Source organism: Lissotriton vulgaris, chromosome 7 (genome assembly GCF_964263255.1).
Source record: "Lissotriton vulgaris chromosome 7, aLisVul1.2, whole genome shotgun sequence".
Lineage (NCBI taxonomy): Eukaryota > Metazoa > Chordata > Amphibia > Caudata > Salamandridae > Lissotriton > Lissotriton vulgaris.
Window position 1 is genome coordinate 1328905713 of NC_141695.1, and position 21043 is coordinate 1328926755.

The following is a 21043-nucleotide window of genomic DNA, read 5'->3' on the forward strand; positions in this document are numbered from 1 at the left end:
TTAATTAGGCACATCATCCATGTATGTTGCCTATCTCTCTTCATTCATCAATCCAGAATATTCCGGCCCTAGAAGAACACCATAATCATATCAAGAGAGTATGGGAAGAAGCCAAAACAGAACTAACCAAAGCTAAGGAAGCCATGAAAGAACAAGCAGACCAACATAGGAAAACAGAACCCACATATGCAGTGGGCGATAAAGTGTGGTTATCTACCCGAAACCTACGATTAGAGGGTCCCAAAAAGCTGCATCCTAGGTTTATTGGTCCTTTCCAAATCCAAAAAATTGTTTCCCCTGTTACCTTGAAGCTAGAACTCCCTCCTCAGATGAAAATCCACCCTGTATTGCACTGTTCTTTGCTAAAGAAATACGTCCCCCCACTGCACCCCGAAAATCCACCTCCCCCACTCATGATAAATGGCGGAGAAGAATATGAGGTTCATAGAGTATTGGATTCAAGAAGACACAGAGGTAGAATCCAATATCTCATTGATTGGGTGGGTTACTCCCCGGAGGACAGAACCTGGGAACCTATTGAAAACGTGCATGCCCCTCGATTAATCAGGAGGTTTAATGCTCTCCATCCTAACAAACCACGCCCTGGGAGGAGGCCTTTGCGGGGAGATACTGTTAGGGTTCGAGGGAGAAGAAGACCTTGAGCTGTGGTTAGGGTAAGGAGCACAGAGGAGAAACACACACTTTTCACACGCTCCCTTATTCCTCTAAAGGGACGCCGAGCACGTAGCTTGACGCTTGGCTAACTGACTTGTTCGTGACCACGCCCCCTTCCACTTCCGTGTTGTTCCTGTCCCGTCGAAGCAAGCTTCTGTGGCGTCTTCGTGAATCCTCACCGCTGCCTTGGTTCCTGATCCCTCTCTCCTTGGTGTGGGGTCCTCCTTGTGTTGTAGCGGTATTTATATTCATGGCAGCTTCCTTCCCCCCCCCCCCACCCCCCCCCCCCCCCTTGGCTGCATTTTTCCCCTCTCGCCATTACTTATGTGCAGCCTGGCATTACTCAGCATTATACCTGCATCTCTGTTCGGGTTGCTGTACGGCTCACGGCAATTTGTTTATCCTTGTTCCCTTGTGAGGGAGTCGCTGTTCTGCTCTGCTTCCCTCTCAGAGCCGGACGGCACACCTCGGCGAGTGTGTCTCTGCTCCGTCCTGCTGTGGCTTTCAGGGCCGGGCGGAACACCTCGGATCCCGTTTCTGTTGGTAAGGGAGTCGCTGTTCCGTTCCACTCTTCCCTGTGGAGCCGGATGGCACACCTTCGTGAGCGTGTATCTGCTCCGCCACTCCTCTCCAAGCTGGCCGGTCGGAAACACCTCATCCCCTTCTATTTTTTTGTTAGAAGTTTACTTTTCACCCCCAGTGTCTACTGTACGAATGGTGACTGAGTGAGTGTTTAGGTCTCTTCGTTTAGACCCCTGGATATTCTATCTGTATCCCACCCTCATTCCAGCCATTAACCAGGAAGTTCTTGAATGTTTAAAGGACCTCCGCTTCAAGGAATACTTTATAACGCACACTGGTGAGTGTGAGGTGACATTAATCACAGCTCAATGTTTAGAGTGTTTATAACCTTGCATAAGAATTAAGGGTGCTTATTGTTCTTTCCTTCTAGCATCTGCATTTTCTGGCTGCCATTCTACACGACCTCAATCCTCATCCTATGGGGAGAGTGGTGGACAGTCCTTGGTTTTATTCCCCCATACTTTTAGAGAGCAGCATCTTTGAGCGAGTTTCTAAGTTCTCCTTTGAGTGCTGCTTTTTGGAAGTTGAGGGACTCATCTTCGCTCCTGTGGATTTGGCATTGTTCCTGACACGCTGTTGTGAATAGTAATAGATGTTTGAAGCGAACGCAGCCTTTATGTATTTGCTACCTTCCCGTGCTTTTAAGTGCGCGGTACGTGATATATTCTCTCTACCTACTTCGATCTGTACCTTCATTTGCTTGTCAAACAGTTTGCACGTTGAATCGTTAAAACGTCAACGAGTGAACCCTTTTTCTTTATTACACTTGTTTGCTATAGCGTTTCTCTGCTCTGACCGATGTTCATGCTTAAAGGTTTGACTAGCTCAGTTCAGGTCGTAATAGCAGAGTTACTGACTGGTACAGACAACATGTGTTTAATTCACTAGAGCTGTCTGAGTAACCATGAAATAACGAATACGAGCTTAACCTTATGGCCTCAATAATTTCACCATGGCTATAGATATCAGCATTAGGTGTGCTTCCTGAAAGTACATTAAATCAACATTGATGTTTATGTATGGTTTACTTGTAGTGAAGATACGCCCTTCATTTCTGTTGGAACCTATCAAGGAACTGCTGTCCGGATAGAGAGATCTCATTTGTTGAGATTCATTTCAAGTTTTGGAAAAAGGTATGAACGATGGCATTAACACATAAGTTATTCAGTTTCCACTGTTACAAGATAGGCTAATACACAATGCCTGTCGATATGTTTTTTTGACAGATTCTGCAAATTTTCTCTTCATAAGCCTATAGACTCGACCACTCAACAAGCTTGTAAGTAAATTTGCTGTCCTCTTGATGCGGTGGTAGATAGTAGCTAATTGAGAAACCTCCAAATACCTTTAAATACTCAGGATAATGGTTGCCATATATGATATGGTTTTAAACCTGTTGTATAATTACCCTGTTGACAACACTCTGGGTTCAATGATAACATTTGTGATAAACATCAATTTGCTTTGATATATGTTTGATATAACAATGGGGCTAGCATTCCCAACACACGAAGTTTATATGTATTATGATGAAATATGTTTTTTAAGAGTTTGACGAACTCAAGAGCTCCAAGAAGAACTGCCGAGCCCTCGAGAAAGTCTGGAGAAGGGAACCTACACCGGACAACAGGACCTCCTTCAAGCTTGCCACCCGGAAGCACCACCAGCTGATCCGCGCGGCCAAGAAAACTGCATTCAAGGACCGGCTGGACAACAACGCACACAACTGCAAGGAACTCTTCAACATCGTGAAAGAGCTTTCCAACCCCAGCGCAGGAAACAACGACATCACCCCATCGCAAGACCTCTGCAACTCCCTCGCTTCATACTTCCACAACAAGATCGCGGACATACAGCTTCAACAACCAACCAACGCACACCATGACCGAACAACCACCCCCCACCACCACCCTCCACGCCTGGACCCCGATCAGCACCGAAGACACCATCCGCACGATGAACTCCATCCACTCCGGATCACCGACCGACCCCTGCCCTCACCACGTCTTCAACAAGGCGGACGCTGTCATCGCACCCCACCTGCGAGACATCATCAACACATCCTTCGACACCGCCACCTTCCCTGAGAGCTGGAAACACGCCGAACTCAGCGCTCTACTCAAGAAACCAACAGCGGACCCCACCAAACTCAAGAACTACCGCCCCATCTCGCTCCTCCCGTTTCCAGCCAAAGTCATCGAGAAGAACGTCAACAAGCAGATGGCCGCCTTCCTCGAGACGAACGGATACCTCGACCCCTCACAGTCCGGCTTCCGAGCCAATCACAGCACCGAGACCGCCCTCATCGCCGCCACCGATGACATCCGAGCCCTGATGGACAATGGAGAAACAGCGGCCCTCATCCTCCTAGACCTCTCCGCGGCATTCGACACGGTCTGCCACCGCACCCTAGTACAGCGCCTCAGCAACATCGGAATCCAGGACAAGGCGCTGGAATGGATCATCTCCTTCCTCGACGGAAGAACACAGAGAGTCCGCCTACCACCGTACAAGTCAGAGGCCTCCGAAGTCATCTGCGGCGTCCCTCAAGGATCATCGCTGAGCCCCACCCTCTTCAACGTCTACATGAGCCCCCTCGCGGCCATCGTACGCAAACACAACCTCAGCATAATCTCCTACGCCGACGACACCCAGCTGATCCTCTCCCTGACCAACGACCCCGCCTCCGCCAGAGCCAACCTGCACGAAGGGATGAAAGAGGTAGCCGAGTGGATGACGACCAGCCGCCTGAAACTGAACTCTGACAAGACGGAGGTCCTCATCCTGGGCTCTTCACCCTCTGCCTGGGACGACTCCTGGTGGCCTCCCGCCCTGGGCACTGCACCCAAACCGACAGACCATGCACGCAACCTGGGATTCATCCTGGACTCCTCCCTCTCCATGACCAGGCAAGTCAACAACGTCTCCTCGGCGTGCTTCAACACCCTACGCATGCTACGGAAGATCTTCTGGTGGATCCCCACCGAGACCAGGAAGACCGTCACCCAGGCCCTCGTCACCAGCCGACTGAACTACGGCAACGCCCTCTACGCCGGTACCACCGCCAAGCTCCAGAAGAGACTCCAGCGGATCCAGAACGCCTCAGCCAGACTCATCCTCGACATCCCACGAACCAGCCACATCACCGGACATCTGAGAGACCTTCACTGGTTCCCCGTCAACAAAAGAATCACCTTCCGCCTCCTCACCCACGCACACAAAGCCCTACACGACCAAGGCCCGAGCTACCTCAACAACCGGATCAACTTCTACGCTCCCAAACGCCACCTCCGATCAACCAACCACGCCCTCGCCGCCGTCCCCCGCATCCGAAGAGCGACTACAGGAGGAAGGTCCTTCTCCTACCTGGCCGCCAAGACCTGGAACTCCCTCCCGACCGACCTGCGCCTGACCCAAGACCACCTCTCCTTCAGGAAGAAGCTGAAGACCTGGCTGTTCGAGCAGTAGCGGCACCCCCCCCCCCCACCCCCCCCCTCAGCGCCTTGAGACCCTACGGGTATGTAGCGCGCTCTATAAGTGTCACTGATTGATTGATTGATATGTTCAGCAAAGTTAGGTTTGGATCAATAACTTGGTATATTGTATCCATACAGGGGGCACCCTTTTTTGCAACAATTATTTGTCCTGATGATGGTCTTAGAGACTACAGCTACAAAGACCGAAACGTCGATCTGCACACCATCTGCAAAGAAACCTACATCTTGTAGAGCTAAAATGATTTATGTTCTCTAGTAGCTCTCACCTGATTAATAGGAGTGGTGGTTTTGTTATGAATTGTGTTGTTGAATTGATTTATACATCCTTTCATGACTTTTTGCACTAGTTTGAAGATTTTATGTAGCCCTTCTAATGATTTTGTAATCCAGTAATTAAATACAGAATACATATTTTCTATAAAAATTAAGTTCTTCCGTGTGTTACTTTTGCTCCAAAAGATTTATAATTGTTGTCCTGTGGACGCCTGCGAGAAAGTTCATGTTTGACAATCTCAACAGATGAAGGTTTCAACAAGTAATATTAAAGATAGTGATCAAATAAATCCCTTGTTGACTTCCTGTCACGACATGCCCGCCAAGTCACCGAAGCAGAAGCGGCAGAAGCCACCGCCACTGAGGAGTATGTCCGGATAATTGGTGAAAGGTCCAGGCCGCCGCCAATTTCCCTAGACGAAGTAGCGCGAGTCACCAAAGACAACGACTGCCTGCAGATCCCCATTTAAGCCCTCGCGTCAGGGAACTGGAAACCTCTCCAAAGCCCGGCCTCCTTCCGCACTCCTGGAGCTCAAGCAACTTTGAAAGCACTGCATCAAGTCTGCAACGAACTGTCAGTCTCTCCAGAAGGTTTCCTTTTGAGAGGCCCTTGCCTTGTGCTACCGGACTGTCTCACCCAACAAGCAGCCCTCCTGGGGCACGGCGTGCATCAAGGCATAGTGAAGTCGAAAAACCGTCTTCGGAGCAAACTCTGGTTCCCAGGTCTGGATCGGATTGTGGAAGCCATCGTCCAACGGTGCCCCGTGTATCTAGCAACCAGTCTGCCAAGCCACCCAGCGCCGTTAATCACAGAGGATGGGTCGACATTTCTGTGGGAACGGGCCAGTGCTGATTTTGGTAGCCTCCCTGGCGGAAAGTACATGTTCATTGTAGTGGACGACTTTTAACGGTATCCGGAGGTGGAGATCCTGTGCTCTACCGCCGCCTCAGAAGTCATACCAAAGCTGGAAAAGATTATCGCCACCCACGGCCTCTTTGGTGAGCTGCGCACTGACAATGGGCCACCCTTCAATGGTACAGAGCTGGACGAGTACCTGCTGTCCCACCGCGTCAAACACCGACGCATCACCCCAAGGTGGCCCCAGGCAAATGGGGAAGTAGAGTGGCTAATGGGGACACTGAACAAGACTATCCAGATAGCGTTGGCGGACGGCCAGAGTTTAGAGCTGGCCCTCTCCCAATTTCTGCGTGAATACAGGCTGACCCCCCCACTGCACTACCGGAGTCCCACCAAGCCGCCTCTGTTTTGGCAGGGTAGTCACAGACACCATCCCACGCCACTCTACGTGGGCAACATCACCAGCCCCACCGAGCCGATCCATGGAACGGAGAACAAAGACAAACACAGAGGCATCCCGAAGGAGGAAAGCTACCGACAGCCTGATTGAGGTTGGTGTAATGCTGTGCGCAGTCTAGTTGTGGGTGGGCAGAGCTAGGGGGACAGAGGAAGAGGAGAAGCAGCTACAGGAAAGGGCAGAGAGTGTAGGGACGAGGAACAGAAAGGTTGTGAGGAATAAAGCTCCTTGAAAGTAATACTGGTGTCGGTCTAATTACTTGGGGACGATGCTAGAGCTGGCGACGAGGGTGGGATGGTAGTGCTACGCAAGCGCACTACCTCCGGAGCAGTATCCGATCCCAGCGTGGGGGCACAATTGATTAAAAGTTGCCGTCGCGACAACAGTACCCCGCCTCATCTGTCTGTTCCTGGAATCGCGAGCTGTGAAGGGGAAGAGCTCCAGTAGCGCGTCCCTGGCCGAGGCTCCGACCTGAAAGTCTTGGTGAGCTTGGCCCTGTGAGCGCTAGAGAAGCGCTGAAGTCTGGGTGCCTACCCCAGATTCGAGGAAGGTCGGTGGAAGACTGGCGAAAAGACACCGAGGACGGGAGCCCGCCCGATCCTACCTGTGTCAAGAGAAGCGTTTGAAGGCTCGCCAGCATCGAGGTGCAGTGGTCCTGGTCTCCGCGAGCGTCCTGCCGCCTGCCGTCGGTTTGGTGAGTGAGCATCGGTCTGGAAACCATAAGAAAAGTTAAATCTCGGCGGTAACGAGATTTCCACTATGGCGGCCATCTTGAAGTCAGGCGGTTTGCTCCAATCCTCTGTCAGGGATCCAGAGCGGCCATCTTGAGGTCATTATAATGAAAAAATAGCCAGCAAGGGGTTTTTGTTTTATAATTTCTCAGCACTGTTAGGACCTGTGTTGGAACAATCAAAGTACCTAAACCTGAGATTAATCAGTGGCTGTCCTATGTTATTCAGTTGTAAAGGGAGTTCCTCAGAGTAAGAACAAAAGGATGTTACCACACTAACATCATATGTACAATAAATGATCAGTAAAATACAAGAAACCAGGATTTTGTGTTGTCTGAAAATTATTATTTAAGTTCAAGGCAAAAAAATATCCAGACTGCTTAAGCACGATAATTGATTGATTTCAACTTAAAATCAGAAGAAAATCAAAAGATGACATGAAACAAAGCGTGCAGAGTTGGGCTAAACAAGTCGACGTTTCGGTCTTTTTTGAAGTTTTCTTAAGACCATCATCAGGACAAAATTAGTAGTATATACAATTGATGACCCTTTTGAAATCAAAAGCATGTCAGTTAAAATTCAAGACGGCAGCAGCACCTTCAATTGTGGTGTAGGAATCAGGCAAAGAAATAAATCATTTACGCCCAGAATGCACTCGTATTGAATATAGTAGTGCAGTCTACAATTTATGACGGATTATCCAAGTTAAATCAATTTCAAATCACTTGGACGTTTTTCAAATCTTGCGCCAAGGAACGTCAAAAGAGTCCGGTCAGGGTTTGTTATCGTGCTTAAGCAGTCTGGACTCAATATTTGGATATGTTAAAGGAGAAATAACCAATACCTTAAATATCCAAGTTATATCTATGTATGTACCCTACCCTACATGAATGCTCATCCTTTTGTACATAAATATATTTTTTTGCCTTGTACTTAAATAATAATTTTCAGACAACACAAAATCCTGGTTTCTTGTATTTTATTGATCATTTATTGTACATATGATGTTAGTGTGGTTTTGTTCTTACTCTGAGGAACTCCCTTTACAACTGAATAACATAGGACAGCCACTGATTAATCTCAGGTTTAGGTACTTTGATTGTTCCAACACAGGTCCCAACAGTGCTGAGAAATTATAAAACAAAAACCCCTTGCTGGCCATTTTTTCATTATAATAAACTCTGCCCGAGCCCGCAAGGCTATATTGGGTTGCTCACCTTCTTATCCAGCATCTTGAGGTCAGGCAGGCAGAGTTTTAACAACAAGCATTGGCAAACATAAGAAAACAAGCATTGGCCAACATAAGAAAACAAGCATTGGCAAGTGGAAAGACTACAATAAGGAAACAAACATTGGAAAAGGCAAAAGTTACAGTAACACAACAAGCATTGACAAGTGCAAGAGTTGCAGTAAACAAACATTGGCAAGTGCAAATCGACAGAAACATAACCAGCATTGGCAAGTACAGAAGCTGCTTCAAGAGACAAGCAGGAAAACAAGCATAAGACAAGGAAAAGACAGTGAAGAAAGAAATAAAGATAAAGTAGCACATCAAAATGTCGACGTCACCGCAGCGGGACGTCGCGGCCACAGCGGCGACCACGCCAAGCATGGTGGGCGTCTCTTACCTGCGTGCCACAGAACCACTGGCCCTGATAGCTGGAGGAGCCATGGGCCCCAGATGGCAGGAGTGGTTTGAGGACTTTGAGGACTATATGAAAGGATCGAAAGTCACAGATGACGATGATAAGTTGATTGCATTACGAAATCTGGTAGGGAAAGAAGTCAGCAAGTTCAAGTTCAAGTTCAAGTAAGCTTTATTCGGCTTTTGAATTTAAAACCATAACAGCAGCAGAAAAAAAGATACAAACATACAAAAAATTTATTCAGCAAGTCAATGCATAGTTAAAAGAAAAACAGACTGTTTAGGACAAGCTAAGACAGTTTGGCGAATCAACTATTCAAGATCATAATCCAAAATACACAGAATCCTCCTTTATCATCAGGTATTGTAGTAATTTGGTACTCCGGGGCCAGGATAAAAGTCATGCAGATCCCAAATACGGATGGAGCCATCTCCAACTTTGTGCTGGGTAGAACGTAAAAAGGGGGCAATGTTCCTGTGTTTAAACTTAATTAAAATCAGATCTCCCGGAACATTTTTGGGCAGAGAACCAAGCCACCCCACCCTCCTGACGCTCAATATCCCGCCGTCTAAAACAGATGTTAAATGTCTATGGTTTTTAAGCCAAAAAATGGCTTTATTCATTAGGTCCTGCTGTAGTTCACGTTTACCCGGGGTGAGTTCAGGGACCCCAGAAAGAACGGTAACGTATGGCGCGGCTTCGGGGGGTAGGTCAATTTGATGCCTTCTTTCTGGAAGTCTATGAGGGGTATGTTTTAGATTAAGAGGAGCGTTGCGACCACTTAAAGTGGGTAGTGTAGGAGGGGGGTCACAAGTTGGAAGTATACTGGAAGCATTGATCATAGGCCTTTCATGGGTGTTAGTAAGGGTAGAGCATGTGGGTGTCATGGTGTTGGCATTTTGTGGGAGGGACCTTATTACAGTGTTTTCGATCCTGGTCAGCCTCTCCCCCAGATCATTAATTTTTGCGACCAATGGTGATAGAGCACTGTTTAACAATCGTTCGATTTGGGCCAGTAGGGTCAAGTGAAGGGGGGATACGGGGTCATTTGATCGAGTCTCCGCTTTATCCAGTGTTAGTGAGACTGGGTTTGGGGCGGATAAATGGGGGCTGCAGAAAGTTGGTTCGGGGGATGCGGGGGGTGTGCAAATTGCTTGTTCAATGTCTCTAACCACTATAGGGGGAGTTAATACATCCTGGGCATAGTTTGTACCGCACATGGCATTCAATTCTTCCCAGATGGACATCGTAGTTAGGAGACAGGATACCGAAGACAACAGTGTACAAATCAAAACGATAGAGAGGGAAAGGTTAGCACCTGACTGTACCTCCTCCTGTGGTGGAACCAAGTGTAGTGGCCCGTCCCGTCCTCCTCTGGCCTCTGAGGGCCACAGAGGGCCCGCCCTTTGCCCGGGCTTCGCCCCGGGCTATGTCCCGCGCGCGTCCCGCGTCGCGGGAATAGGTACTAACTTTATTCACTAAAGGTAGGGGGGCGGGGACACCGAGGGAAGAGGCAGCAGCTGTGAAACACCGAGCCTGCTCGACCTCGCAGTCCCTCGGCGTGTGGAGCAGTTCAAATCCTTTCACCCCAGGTCAGCCTGCAGAGTTCAGAAGGCACTTGCAAAGCGCTAGAATCCCGCGTTGTTCTCCCCAGAGGCAAGACACCATGAGCGGCACCCCAAGTCAGCAAGTTAATAAAGGAACTGCCGACAGCTGAGACAGGATCATATGTTAAGGTGTGAGATGCATTAAACAAAAGATTTTTACATAAAAGAAATGTGGACTATGAAAGATACATGTTTCATCAAGCCCGTCAAGAAAAAGAGGAACTGATGACCAAGTTTATAATGAGACTACGACGACTATCTCGATATTGTGAGTACCAATGCTGTGTTGGATGAAGTGTTTGCTGCCTGGGGTGTTCCTCAAGAACTCAAAACGGATAACGGTCCTCCTTTCAATGGACGCGAGTTTGGAGAGTTTGCGAAGCACTTAAATTTCAGACATCGCAAGATCACTCCCCTATGGCCTCAGGCCAATGGAATGGTGGAGCGATTTATGGCGACCTTAAAAAAGACATTCCAGCAGGCCACCAGTGAGAAAAAGGACTTACAAGTGGCTCTCAATGAAGTCTTGAGAGCATATCGAACGACTCCTCATGCCACGACAGGGAAATGTCCCGCGACTCTCATGTTGGGACGGCCGATCAGAACACGGATACCTACGTGGGAGGGGGCCCTGCGACCGGTGTCGCTTACCAAAGTACAGAAAGAGCTAGTGGCAGCCGACTACACGCACAAGAGCAGAATGAATTCCTATGCTGACACCCGGAGGAGAGCCCGATCCCCGTCTCTCCACGAAGGGCACTGTGTGTTGGTCAAACAGGAACAGCAGAAGAAGACAGATTGCAAATTCAGAGCTGAACCTTTAATAATTACCCAACAAAAGGGTACCATGGTAACAGCTGAGTCGGAGAACAGGAGGATTACGAGGAATGTCTCGCATTTTCAGCGGTGCACTCCGGCCGCTAAGGACGCTTTCACCAAAATGAATGAACAACCAGGCCCTGAGAGACCTGGCAGTGCAGCTGCCGTACAGAGACTTGAGATTCCAGCCGAAGCTGAAGCTGAAGAGAGAGGTGTGGTCCTGCGACCCAGAAAAGACATTCGCCGACCTGTGCGGCTAATTGAAGAACTATGATCAAGCCAGATTTTCATTTCTTTATCTTGTTAACAAAGGGGGAGATGTAATGCTGTGCGCAGTCTAGTTGTGGGTGGGCGGAGCTAGGGGGACAGAGGAAGAGGAGGAGCAGCTACAGGAAAGGGCAGAGAGTGTAGGGACGAGGAACAGAAAGGTTGTGAGGAATAAAGCTCCTTGAAAGTAATACTGGTGTCGGTCTAATTACTTGGGGACGCTGCTACAGTTGGGGACCGAGTACTTGTGAAGGACCGCCAGCCAGGAGGGAAATTCCGCCTACCTTTTGAATTGGACCCTTGGACCGTAACCATTGTTAACGGTACCATGATCACTGCATCCCGGGGGAGAGAGAAAGTCACAAGAAACGTATCGTTCTTCAAAAGAGTCCCGATCGATGACGATGGAGTGTTCCCGGAACCAGGAGAGAACCACCCGGACACCTCACAAGATCCAGGAGAAGCGGCTGAAGGAGACACTACTCCCAGAACCTCAAGCCCAATGAGCGACCCAGCCACGCAAAACCAAGAAAGCACCCCGTCGCAAGGAGCACAGAGCAGCCGAGACACGGCGGAGGGAGGCTGTTCCGAGGACATGTTCCAAACCCCGCCGGACAGGAACAGCCAAGGCAGGTACCACCTGCGCCCCTGTCCAAGACCATCCCAGAGGAACCGAGACTTTGTTGCCCGCTCCCAGCGTAAGTAGGACGTACCGGTACATCCGTCAAGACCAAGTAAGACTGTTTCAATTTGTTTTGTAACCTGCAGAGACTGTAATATGTCATCAAGCTGTTTGCTGCATCGTTTTTGATTTTGTACTGTTTTGAATTTCTGGGTAAAGAAGGAATGTAATGTTGCCCGAGATCGGGCCAGTCCAAGTTAAGGTGTCCTGAGGGGATGCCAGCCCCCCCCCCCTTTGTGCGTGTCCAATGTGGGCCGACCCTGCGTCACCGCGGGCTGCACGCAAGGCTGTAAATAAAAAGCCCAGGGCTGCTGGCGTGTGATAAAACCTCAACTGTGACAAAGAGTCACACTTCGATAAGACAACCGAAACAGCGACTAAAAAAATTCTAAATGAATGTGGAGTAATGAGGTGACTACCTCGGTATCCAAAAACTCATCACTGTCAGAAGGGATCTGACAGGAGAAGACAAGACACAGAGCGTGGTTAGGGTATTAACTGGCCACCAGTGCATACCTCGTGTGTGGTGTCTGTTCATTGCCCAGGGCCTACCCGCAACTCTACAGCTACCTCCCCTTTTCCTTCCTCTCTACCCTGAATTCCTCCCCACCTGCTTGCTTTGTCTATCATTTTGCGTATGCTCCATTAAATTCTCCGTCCCCTCTCCGCATGTAAAGCGCTCTGATGCCTCCGGGTCTAGCCAGCACTATACAAAGCTCAAGTAAATAAAAAAAATACTAAAGGGAAATACACAGTGATGTTCGCTAAAAGCAGCCTCTCTTGACATGTAGCCTTTCTGTAGCTATGTGCCGTAAACGCTACAAATACCAGGACTACAAATACCAAGATGCAATGGGCGGCGCACACCTGCCACGTGACAACCTTGGATCGTTCTAGCTTGTTCTCATTATTTCGTTCCTGTGCCGCTTTTGTTTATTCTTTGCTCCTCTGCGTGTTGGCACTGCCTGGAGGCCATGCACAATGCAACTGTGTCTCTATTCTCCGATGTACGACTCCACCCCTCTCGTCACGAGACTGCTGGTGCCAGGCTTCTTCCTTCACACCCTGCGCTCCCCAGAGATCTCTGCCGCCAATGGGCGCAGTCCGGAGACCGGCGCCGTCAAGCTTACTTTCGCTTTCTCTTCCTTCTTCCCCCAACCTCCTGTTATGTTCATCACATCTCATGTAAGGCGCAGGAGCTAGGCAACCTGGAGAGAACCGCGCCTATCAGGTAAACACTTTTTGAAATATATCCACCTAATATCTATTTTTACACAAATTACCCGTCAAGTATCGGCTGTCTCTTTGAGTTACTTCCCTATCGTTGATGTTTGCCACAAAGTGAAGTCGGGCTCGCTTTTTTTTTTTTAGAAGAAAACCGCCAAATAAAGTGCTTGTTTATTTGTAAGCCGGTAGTTGTGCGTGTGCAACGCAGACGTCATAAACTCAACGGGAGGTGAGTGCAGTGGACAGCGTACTCCGCAGTCCGTACCCCAGTACTCCGAGAGCAGCTTAAAGTTTATTTGATTCATTTGAGAGGCTCCTCCGGTCCAGTTTTTTTTAAAATTCTTTCCTTCATGATACTTTCAGTCTTTAAGTTAAACATGGCCGTACGTAACTTCAACTCCCGGTATGTTAAGAAACACCTTGTGTGAATGAATTACTCGCGAAAGGAATCTGGAAGGGCTGTGCAAGGACAGCACTGGGCACAAAGTGTTTCCCTGCTGGTGCTTACAGGCTCTATTCCAGTTTTTTTTTAAATGTGTAATAGCCGAGTGCATTATGGGTGTTGGTGTCTTGTTTTGCTTCCTTTGAAATCATCGGTGTAACGTGCCTGACTGGATTCAATGGTTTGTAGGTGAAAAGTTCAGGACTGAAGACAGCGCCCACAATGAGCCGGAGAGAGGTGGTCACCTTAATCAAGAGTGGTGGAAGATATACTAGGGGGCTTATTTATAAGCCTCTTGCGCCTCGTTTGCGTCATTTTTAACATGGGAAAAGTGGCATATGGGTGGCGCAAGGAGCTTGTAAATAATCCCCTGAGTGTTCAATTTAGGGGACTACCCTTGACACTCGCTGTGAGACAGGAGCTATATTGTATGGCAGATGTACAAGCCCCTTGCGCCACCGGTGCGTCACTTCTTGTGGCGCACTGGTGGCGCATTTTACTGCTCCATGTTTACAAGGCCAGGAAAATCCACCCTGCGTGACTTTTCCTGTCCTTGTAAATATGGCCCCTTTAGCACTTTGTGTGAAAGGGGTGTTCCAGGGGTGTTGCTGTTGGTGTTCCACGCAACACCCATGGAAAAAGACACATTTCCAGATTTACGAGGAATCGTAAATCTGTAAATGCGTGTGAATGGTACGCCTCCCAGGGGAGGTGTAGGGAGGCACAACGAGGAGTAATGTATTAATATCTCCTCGTTTTTTTTTCCTGTTTCTATGCGTGCTGCATTTTGCAGTGCAAATAGAAAGAGGAAATCAACTCTAATGATTGTGTTTGTTCTGGAAGGATTCCCTTCCTGCACATAAACAACAATTGAAACAATGCAGTTTTCCATCTTCTATGTGTGCTAATGCAGCACACACAGAAGTTGAAAAACGGCATATCAGACTGTTTCTGTGCAGGAAGGGAACCCTTGCTGAACAAAAACAATCTCCCTCTGACGCAGGCATCCTTGCACCGGTGCAAGGGTGCCCACGCATGGCTGCAGTTTGTGCAGCTACGCAGAGGTAAGCACAGAGATGTGACCTACTGTTGTAAATATGTTTTATCCCTGTGCTTTGAAAGTGACTCAGTGTGGCACAGCCAAATGGCTTGCAGCACGCACTGAGTCATTTTCATTGTAAATCTGCCCCTTTCTGTATATCCTAGATGACTTTGACGCAGCCTGGAGCTAATTAATGGGAGGCTAAACTGTATGTACAGCAAACACTCGCCAAGGGACCCTCTTTGGCATTGACACCTTCAAAGTCCCTATCTACCCCACTAGCAAATTGCATTATGGGACTTGTAAATTTGCTTTTAATATTGTTGATGCTTCAGTGGGGTAAATGCTCGGGTTGGAGGCTAGAAAGCAATAAAGCAATATTTATTTAGAGTGTGGCCTAAGAAATGCTGGAATAGTCTAAGAGGGGGTAACGGCAAACGTCTCGAGGGCTGAAGTTGTACTTCAAGATGACACCCAACAAGGTGACACTGATATGGGTGTGCTTGTGTTCCTTTTCGGAGGATTCACAGTCTAATTGGGGTTCCCCAAAGTACTCCAACCGTTCCAATAATCTACGATCTGGGGAGAAAGAAAATAGAGGATTTGGCACGGCTGCGCCCGCTGTTATATTGGAGGAGGTTAATGACGACCCCCGAATTGTCCCATTATGTTACCGCCCTACGGGATGTTATTGGGGCAGATCGTTTTCATCATATCCCGTGGCTGAAGGAGTTAAGGGATTTGTTAGCCAAACTGGATTTGGGTCATCTATGGAATAGCATGAATGATACAGCGTTCCCACAAAGGTATCCTTAAAAAAAACATACTGGGAAATGATCTGGTTGCCTGGCTATAGCAATGGTCCCGTTACTGGGCTGTCGGATCGTTTTCTTGATATTAAGTCCTTACCATTTCATGAGCCGTTTTGGGACATTATTGAACGGCCGTTTGACAGGAAACTGTATTTCCAATTTAGAATTGGTACCCTTCCTTTAAATATATTTACTAACAAATGGTTTCCAACTAAAAGTGACAAATGCCATCATTGTAAAACCATGCTTGAGAATATTTCTCATCTGATGTTTGTATGCCCCTTGTACGCAAATCCTCGCCGAAGGTGGCTAAAACCTACGTGTTTAAATTTGGGCACACGTAGTGGTATGGAGGCGCTAAGAATACTTGAATCAGACTGCACTCCCTGCATAGCTATAGCTGTAGCACAATTTTTGGGGTGGGCATGGACTTTACGTGCCCGTGACATTCAGCGCTCCATTGACGCCTAGTGAACTATTGTCATTGAATTTTGTATGATCACATTTTATCTAAAAGTTATATTGAATTGATTTAATTAATGACTATGAATTGTTTTAAATTGCATAAGACAGCCTAATTTAATATGATGTAGTATTTATTTATTGTAGGGTGTAATGTGGTGTAATGCTTTTATGACATGCTGTCAAATAAAGCTTTGAAATTTGATTTGATTCACAGTTTAGCAGTTGGGGCTGAACTCTTTCTGTTTGAGCAGGGCCAAAGCTTGTTTGCAGGTGGTTCATCCCCATCTGTTTGATGGACTAGACTGTCGCCTGAGTACCAGGGGGTTTGGCTATGTTTAATTCAGATGTTCCACCATTTGCTTTTATGTTTTTCTCACTGGTCAATTAACACTGTAGTGACTGCCATTATTCCTCCATTGCTGGCTGTTGTGATTGGTGCCCCTGCTCTGCTGCCCGCTATGCCCCGGCCATTGGTGGCAACTGTGGTGACTGCTGTGTACTCCTCTCATAACGGTGCTCCTGCTGTGGTAGTTGATCTGGCTGCTGCTGTGCTAAGACACAACCAAAGGGGGAGCTTTAGGGGCAGCATTTTTCGTCAGGAAAGCTCCATTGCATGATTCCTTAGAGAGACTATCTTTTAACCTCATCACATATGCAAACAAGCATTTGCAATGCAATAGGTGTCACATTTATGAGAGTTTGAGCTATTGGCATTGTAAATGACAAAGTCTTTTATTTATGTGTTGTTTTTAAAACTAATAAATAAAAGACATTGTCATTTACAATACCAATAGCGTAAACTCTTGCGAGACCTCTTGCATTGCAGATACATTTGTGCTATTAAACATTTTAAAAAACATTAGGAGAGAGCATGTCCTGCCTGCAACAGCAGACAGGACAAAGCTATTTGCAAAAATAGTGCTCGAAGGCTGTTATGAAAGCCTTCCGAGTAACAACACATGTAGCAGGAGTGTCGCCGTGGGAGGTTACAAATTGAGACTGGGAGGTTACAAAATGAGACTAGGCGGTACTAAGTAGGTACTACTAAGCCTTTTGGCCAATGAACAACCATAGTTTGCATGGACAATGGCACAAGCCAATGAAAAATATAGGCAGAGAGTGGGCAGAGCTTCTAGTCCCTATCTGAATACAGCGTGCCTTAGAGTAGCGCATGCGCTGTCCAGGCTCAACCTAAAAATGCTATACAAAACGTATTACTGCTCAAATCAACACTGGAAGCTCCTCTCTGTGTTCTCTGTTTTGCTTTTGGGTATGACTTACGTTCTTGCAGACAGCTAAATCTGACTGTAGCCTGACCTAATCAATTTTAGAAAAAGGCAAAGATGGGGTGTCATTTGGAGTTACCAATGTTCTATTGTTGTCATCTCTGGTGCCGGGATGAAAGGTTTTAGATCAGGAGTTAAAAGATCACTGAATAGTCTACCTAACTAGATTTTTTACAGCATCGGTTTTATGTGTCACATGCAGATGCAACAACTATCTGATCATGTCCCTTCACAATATTTTCTAGTAGCAGTTTAAAAATGCCTTCGTGTCCAAAACAGTGCATTATTAAAATGACATGAAGGTGTGTTGGCACTGAAAAGTGAACTACATGGTAATGGGCATTTCCCCCGTCCCTGAGTGCTCAAGTGTAAATGTAGTGCTGTGCAGTGCATGCAATATAAGTGCATGTGCTCGGTGTATGTGTACCTGTGAGTGATACAATTCATGAAGTGTGCAGGATAAATGCATGTGCTGGGTGTTTGTGTGCCGATGAGTGGTACAGTACATAAAGGATACACTGCTCGCTGGGCAGTGCGTGCACGTTGAATGAAAGTATTGGAAGTATATGTGCCTATGAGCAGTGTAGGACATGGAAGATACAGAACTGTGCAGTCTGTGTACGCTTTATACATGCACTGGTTATATGTGTGCCTGTGAATGGTACAATACATGGAAGGTCCTGGGAGACCCAGGCCCGCACAGTGAAACATGAAGTGGAGGTAGAGAGATACACCCCACCCCCCAAACATATTGCTTCATTCGTGTAAGCTGGCTGGGATACACCATTGAGAGGGGAGGCCTCCCCTATGCACTTCAAAGGCTGCTCTTTAATTCTGTGAGAGGGGACAAGGAAGGGCACTGGGCACATCTCAGGAAGAAGGTTGAGCTGATAGGAGAAACATTAAGAGTAGGGATGGGGTCCCTGGGCAAAACATTTTATGCGATTATCACTGTGGCTGACCTTCAGGCGAAGTCCCAGCCATGGCCTGAGTTGTGGGACTGTCGGAGGCCTCCCTGCTGTGACAGACTGCTTTCAAGAGGAAGAGTGAGCAGTGTAGTATGCATAGAAAAGAGCAGAACCTCACCATAGATCTTTAAAATCTCAGACCCTGAATCACATTTGGTGTCTGGTAATGGTCTATTATAAGGGGAGTTTGAGAACCCCCAAAACTGTCATTTGCCATTCAGCCACACAGGCAATGTGTGTGTGTGTGAGGGGGGGAGGGACTGTAAGACGTTTGCCTGTTTCCAGTACTGGGCCCCAAGGCCTGCTAGTCTCTCTGCTAGTTGAAGGAACATTGCCCAAGGAATCCAAGACTACCGGCCCTGGAGCACCACCGCCTGCCTGTCCAGTGAGGTTCTATTAATGAATTTGTCAAGAACAGAATTCTGTTTCACACGTAAGAGGACGCTCCCTTAGTTATGTAGGTCAAGCACCTTGTGGATGTTTCTTAGATAGGCTTTGTAGCCACACCCATGTTAAAGCCACCCGCTATTCCCCAGCCCTGCACACTCTTTTTCCATTCCACTGAAAGCACCACTGAATGGAGCGGAATGTGCCCTGAGTTGTAAGTAGGTCTTTTCTCTTGCCCTGACTGCCCAAACTTCGTGAAACTGGTCTCCTGACTTTCAGTTGTTGACAATGGAATCAAGATAATCTAAGCTCTCTCTGGTAATTAGTAGGTACTGGACTTGTCCTGTAACCTGGAAGGGTGCCCCAGGTTGCCCTCATCAGTTGACAGTGGACTACTGTCCCTGCCGTGAATTTAGCATACAGAGCAATGTTGGCAGCGTACTGTGTTTTGAGAATCAACAGTGTGACCAAATCTTATTAGGTCTCGTTGAGACAGTGCATGTGCTTTCTCAAAGAGACATGTTGTTTTCAATCCGTAGGCTTCATCCCACCCATAAACATACCATTTACTCGCATCATCGTCGCTCTAATATTCCTTTGCCGCTGTTTGTCCATGGCATGCCTGCCTCTTCTTATGTGTAGCCCTCTCCATAACATGGACCAAATACTTGTGTCCATCCACTGCTCCTGTTTTAGGAGCAATGTTTTCCTTTGTGTTTGAGCACTCCACACGAGTGCTCCTGTTTTCACTTGCTTCGTTCTCTGGCTCTTGTTGGGTCCTGCCCCATCCCAACCAGATCTCCCTCGCATCCAAACGCTGCTTTATCTGGGTTGCTACAAATGTGTGTAGTAAGCATGTTGTGTTTAGCAACGAAATTTAAAGTAGATTTTAATTGTGGCATTGTTTACAAATTTAAATATACAGGCTGCTTTACTGGTGTCTTTATCGCAGGTTTCTAGTGCAATGAGGAACTGCATTGGTTGCTGCTGAATCTATTATTTGGGCTTTGTTGGTGAATAATTAACACCTCTTCAGATAAACTCTTGGCTAGGAAAGCACGTCTTTCCGCTGCCCTGCCTTTCTTTCTGTTTCGCACCACAGAGGCTGAGCTTGTAAAGTGTACGTCTGAGGTATGTTGCCTTAAAAAAGACATTCAGGATTGTGAATGGTTACACAGTTCCCTTGGTGAAAGAGGATTTCACTTCCTAACAGATGTGTCTGTAAAATATTCTGGCTGAAAATGATCGGAATACTAGTGCTATGAGCACACTTATCTTCTATACCTTCTGAGGCAATTGAAATTGCTCAGTTTTTCATGATAAGGATTGTATGCCCTTGTGAATGCTATCATCATACAGCACCAAGTTTTTTTTGCCAGCATTCTTTGGCTGCATCCAAGTCAATGAAGTAACTGTACATAAAAAAAAATCAGTTGTTGGTTTAACTGGAGTATGTCCATTATTTTTTAATTGGAAGTATCTTTCATCCTAAAGCCTCTTGCTTCCATTGCATCGACCACCATTTTGATATAACGGACTGACTAGGACGCATAATTTTTAGGTCTGGCCTAGCGTTGCAGCACGCATGCGCTGCACGTTCAGCGAGGCTTCTTGTAATCGAGGAGATTTCAGAAGTGGTGATTAAGTCCTGCCCCTTCTTTTAATTGGTTTGGTCATTGTGCATGATAAATGCTGTCTTTCTATTGTGAAAAAGGCTTCTTAGTCCCTCCTAGTTACCGCCCTGTCTCCTTTTGGCCCCGTCCACCCGGTCTGGATCTTTTATTTGCGGCGTAGACTTTCTCCTTCAATTAGTTGGTAGGCACTTTTTGTCATTCGTCCATGAAGCACGATGCTGTATCGCTATGCCCTCTAAATTGTATGTTTTTTTAATTTCTTCAATGAGCGCGGTGCCCGCTAGGGACACTGTTGTCACTTTATTTATATTTTCACTGCGTCCACTTCAGCGACACCGTGCTGCTTTTTTTTTTTTTTTTTTTTTTTTTTTTACTTTAAAACTGAGAGCAGCGCCGCTTCAAGGACACAGTGCTCGGTTTATTTATATAGCTATTTACTTTAACACTGAGCGCAGTGCCTGCTTCAAAGACACCGTCCTCTGTGTTAAAGTAAAAAAAAATTAAAAAAGCAAGTGCGGTGTCCTTTAAGCGTCGCTGCGTTCAGTTTTAAACGTAAGCATTTGCAATGCTATCGGATCTATTGCATTACAAATGCTTGTTTTAATTTGAGAGGCAAAAGAGCCCTATATGACCAATTCAGGGAGATTCAGTGACGGTGTACTAGAGAGAGAAAGAAGATTGTGTT

The 21043-nt window shown here is 47.1% G+C and overlaps 1 protein-coding gene across 1 annotated transcript in view; it reads left to right on the top strand.

The window, feature by feature from the left end:
* Nucleotides 1-13157: 13157 nt before the first annotated feature.
* The window catches only part of LOC147703614 (RING finger protein 112-like), a 279448-nt gene continuing 271562 nt past the window's right edge, over nucleotides 13158-21043 (top strand). Inside the window, exon 1 of the mRNA XM_086931948.1 lies at nucleotides 13158-13326. The gene's annotated coding sequence lies outside the window, so the exon portion shown is untranslated. The remainder of the gene's footprint in view (nucleotides 13327-21043) is intronic.